We start from the raw sequence: 5000 nt of genomic DNA, 5'->3' as shown, positions 1-5000 counted from the left end.
GAAGAGGCTAAACAGGCTGGAGGCCAGGCCTCTCTCGTTGTTGGACTTAGAAAAAATCCCAAAAGTGGACACTCTGACAAAATCACGCATGTTGACACTTAGGCAAAAAATCCAACTTTTGCTCCACGGAAGAAAGAGGCTAAGGAGGCTGGAAGTTAGGCCTCTCTCGTTGTTGGACTTAGAAAAAATCCACTTTTTTTGCACGGGATTTTTTCTAAGTGTCTCATGGAAGAGGCTAGACAGGCTGGAGGCCAGGCCTCTCTCGTTGTTGGACTTTGAAAAAATCCCAAAAGTGGACACTCTGACAAAATCACGCATGTTGACACTTTGGCAAAAAATCCAACTTTTTTGGACTTGGCCCGGCTTTTCTTCCATTTGTCCCCCACTTGGGCTGGTTCACTCCTGGGTATCTTTTGGTCATTCCCGGGGGCCCCGGAGCTCGCGCAGCTCGCTGCGGGACTTCTGGAACTCCATCCTGGGTAGGATTTTTAAACAATTTCGGACCTTTTTCCAACTTTTTCTCAAATTGTCCCCCACTTTCGCTGGTTCACTCCTGGGTATCTTTTGGTCATTCCCGGGGGTCCCGGAGCTCGCGCAGCTCGCTGCGGGACTTCTGGAACTCCATCCTGGGTAGGATTTTTAAACAATTTCGGACCTTTTTCCAACTTTTTCTCAAATTGTCCCCCACTTTGGCTGGTTCACTCCTGGGTATCTTTTGGTCATTCCCGGTGTTCCTGCGGCTCGGGCAGCTCACTGCGGGGCTTCTGGAACTCCATCCTGGGTAGGATTTTTAAACAATTTCGGCCCTTTTTCCAACTTTTTCTCAAATTGTCCCCCACTTTTGATGGTTCACTTCTGGGTGCCTTTTGGTCATTCCCGGTGTTCCTGCGGCTCGCGCAGCTCGCTGCGGGGCTTCTGGAACTCCATCCTGGGTAGGATTTTTAATCAATTTCGGACCTTTTTCCAACTTTTTCTCAAATTGTCCCCCACTTTTGATGGTTCACTTCTGGGTGCCTTTTGGTCATTCCCGGTGTTCCTGCGGCTCGGGCAGCTCACTGCGGGGCTTCTGGAACTCCATCCTGGGTAGGATTTTTAAACAATTTCGGCCCTTTTTCCAACTTTTTCTCAAATTGTCCCCCACTTTTGATGGTTCACTTCTGGGTGCCTTTTGGTCATTCCCGGTGTTCCTGCGGCTCGCGCAGCTCGCTGCGGGGCTTCTGGAACTCCATCCTGGGTAGGATTTTTAATCAATTTCGGACCTTTTTCCAACTTTTTCTCAAATTGTCCCCCACTTTTGATGGTTCACTTCTGGGTGCCTTTTGGTCATTCCCGGTGTTCCTGCGGCTCGTGCAGCTCGCTGCGGGGCTTCTGGAACTCCATCCTGGGTAGGATTTTTAATCAATTTTGGACCTTTTTCCAACTTTTTCTCAAATTGTCCCCCACTTTGGCTGGTTCACTTCTGGGTGCCTTTTGGTCATTCCCGGTGTTCCTGCGGCTCGTGCAGCTCGCTGCGGGACTTGTGGAACTCCATCCTGGGTAGGATTTTTAAACAATTTGGTACTTTTTCCTCCTTTTCCTCCATTTTCCCCCCACTTTCGCTGGTTCACTTCTGGGTGCCTTTTGGTCATTCCCGGTGTTCCTGCGGCTCGTGCAGCTCGCTGCGGGGCTTCTGGAACTCCATCCTGGGTAGGATTTTTAAACAATTTGGTACTCTTTCCTCCTTTTCCTCCATTTTCCCCCCACTTTCGCTGGTTCACTTCTGGGTGCCTTTTGGTCATTCCCGGTGTTCCTGCGGCTCGTGCAGCTCGCTGCGGGGCTTCTGGAACTCCATCCTGGGTAGGATTTTTAATCAATTTCGGACCTTTTTCCAACTTTTTCTCAAATTGTCCCCCACTTTTGATGGTTCACTTCTGGGTGCCTTTTGGTCATTCCCGGTGTTCCTGCGGCTCGTGCAGCTCGCTGCGGGACTTGTGGAACTCCATCCTGGGTAGGATTTTTAAACAATTTGGTACTTTTTCCTCCTTTTCCTCCATTTTCCCCCCACTTTCGCTGGTTCACTTCTGGGTGCCTTTTGGTCATTCCCGGTGTTCCTGCGGCTCGTGCAGCTCGCTGCGGGGCTTCTGGAACTCCATCCTGGGTAGGATTTTTAATCAATTTCGGACCTTTTTCCAACTTTTTCTCAAATTGTCCCCCACTTTTGATGGTTCACTTCTGGGTGCCTTTTGGTCATTCCCGGTGTTCCCGCGGCTCGCGCAGCTCGCTGCGGGGCTTCTGGAACTCCATCCTGGGTAGGATTTTTAATCAATTTCGGACCTTTTTCCAACTTTTTCTCAAATTGTCCCCCACTTTTGATGGTTCACTTCTGGGTGCCTTTTGGTCATTCCCGGTGTTCCTGCGGCTCGTGCAGCTCGCTGCGGGGCTTCTGGAACTCCATCCTGGGTAGGATTTTTAAACAATTTGGTACTTTTTCCTCCTTTTCCTCCATTTTCCCCCCACTTTCGCTGGTTCACTTCTGGGTGCCTTTTGGTCATTCCCGGTGTTCCTGCGGCTCGTGCAGCTCGCTGCGGGGCTTCTGGAACTCCATCCTGGGTAGGATTTTTAATCAATTTCGGACCTTTTTCCAACTTTTTCTCAAATTGTCCCCCACTTTCGCTGGTTCGCTTCTGGGTGCCTTTTGGTCATTCCCGGTGTTCCTGCGGCTCGTGCAGCTCGCTGCGGGACTTGTGGAACTCTACCCTGGGTGGGATCATATGATTTTCAACCCATTTTGGACCTTTTTCCCGACTTTCCCTCCATTTCCCTCCCACTTTCGATGGTCCACTCCTGGGTGTCTTTTGGTCATTCCCGGGACCCGGGAAGCCTCGGGCCTGCGGCGGGACTTGTGGATCTCCATGCTGGGCATGATTTTATGAGTTTTCTGGACTTTCTCTTCCCCGGGACCCGGGAGGCAGGCGGCTGGACGTTATGCCCCCTAAAATCCCTCCCTTTGCTCGTAAGGCCAATTTTCCTCCGGATTTACTCTCTATAGACCCCAAGGAAAAAAATACCCGACCGGCGTCCATTTTTGACATCGGTCTCCGATCTAGGGCACGCGGGCCGAAAGCGGTACGCCGGTTCCGAAATCCGGCCCCCGCATTTTTTGGGTATTTTTTGAAAAAAATGGCATTTTTGGGACCGGGGGGACTTGCTGGACTCAGTCCCGGGTGCGGATTTTGAAAACGTTGAGGACTTTTGGATTTTCCCCCAGCTTTTCTCCCCCACTTGCAGTTTGACTTTGCGGGGTGCGTTACGGCTGTGCCGGGCGTCCCTGGACTCGGGTGGCCAGCTGCGGGGCTGGTGGGGGACTGATTTTTGAACACTTTGAGGACTTTTGGCTACTATGCCAGCTTTTCTCCCCCACTTGCAGTGTGACTTTGCGGGCCTTGTTACGGAGGTGCCGGGCTTCCCTGGACTCGGGTGGCCAGCTGCGGGACTCGTGGGACTGATTTTGGAACACTTTGAGGACATTTAACTTCTTTCCCAGCTTTTTTCCCCTCCACTTCCAGTTTGACTTTGCGGGGTGCGTTATGGACGTGCTGGGCATCCCGGAACTCGGGCGGCCGGCTGCGGGACATTTTGCCCTCCTCCAAACCCCAGCCCTCTTTGTTTATCATGCCTATTTTCTGCTGGACACACACCCTCTCTTTTGAGCTGCCTCTTTTTTTAAATTTGGATATGATTTATTGATGAATGGATTTGTTTTCCCCTTTTTAAATGATGGTTGGTGTCTATCTTTTTAATACTTGCTTCTGGCTGCAGCCGAGACTTACAGTGTGATGCATCCAACCCCAACCCTGGTTTTTGTTTCCCTTAAAAACTTGGGGAAATGGACAGCTTTTTGGGGGGGCACTTCCAGCAAATGGAGGGACCTATTTGGAATTCCCCACTCGGGTGGAGATCCACGGCGAGCCGGCCTTCCTAAAGGGACAGCAACATGGACACTCTGCCATCATTGCAGCTTCTTTTTTTTTGGGGGGCACTCTGTCATATTTCCAGCTTTTTTTCGTGCTGACTTCCAGCAAATAGAGGGACCTGTTTTGAATTCCCTACCCGGGTGTAGATCCACGGCAAGCCGGCCTTCTTCAAGGGACAGGCACCCCCCTGTCCCTTGACACCTGCTTCCCTCCTCGGCGTCACCGAAATCCCACAAAATGACTCAAAATAGGGCCCCAAATGACATCACTCGGTCCGGTTCTTTGGGTCTCACTCGGGGGCTTCTTTGACTCTGGAAGGCATGGTGAACCAAAAGTAGACACTTGGAAAAAATCCCCACTTTACAAGTTGACACTTTGAAAAAAAATCCCGACTATATAAGTTGACACTTGGAAAAAATCCCCACTTTATAAGTTGACACTTGGAAAAAATCCCGACTTTATAAGTTGACACTTAGAAAAAATCCCCACTTTATAAGTTGACACTTAGAAAAAATCCCGACTTTATAAGTTGACACTTAGAAAAAATCCCCACTTTATTTTGGAAGGGTTGGTACACCAAAAGTGGACACTTAGAAAAAATCCCCACTTTATTTTGGAAAGGTTGGTACACCAAAAGTGGACACTTAGAAAAAATCCCCACTTTATTTTGGAAAGGTTGGTACACCAAAAGTGGACACTTAGAAAAAATCCCGACTTTGACTTTCGCAGGTCTATTACACTAAAAGTTGACACTCTGTCATATTTCCAGCTTTTTTTTGTGCTGACTTCCAGCAGATAGAGGGACCTATTTTGAATTCCCTACCCTGGTGCAGAACCACGGCAAGCCGGCCTTCCTAAAGGCACAGGCACATGGACACTCTGCCATAAGTGCAGCTTTTTCTTCTAAGGGTGCAGCGGCGGCGGAAGTCCACCGGAGGGCTCCAAATCCCCGCTTTCCTTTTTAGGCTTAAAGTGGCTTTTCCCTCCTTAAAAACTTGGGGAAATGGACAGCTTTTTGGGGGGGCACTTCCAGCAAATAGAGGGACC

This window comes from Nerophis ophidion, unplaced genomic scaffold (genome assembly GCF_033978795.1).
Source record: "Nerophis ophidion isolate RoL-2023_Sa unplaced genomic scaffold, RoL_Noph_v1.0 HiC_scaffold_168, whole genome shotgun sequence".
NCBI classification, from domain to species: Eukaryota; Metazoa; Chordata; class Actinopteri; order Syngnathiformes; family Syngnathidae; genus Nerophis; species Nerophis ophidion.
The sequence above is the reverse complement of the archived record's forward strand: the minus strand, read 5'-3'. Positions refer to the sequence as shown.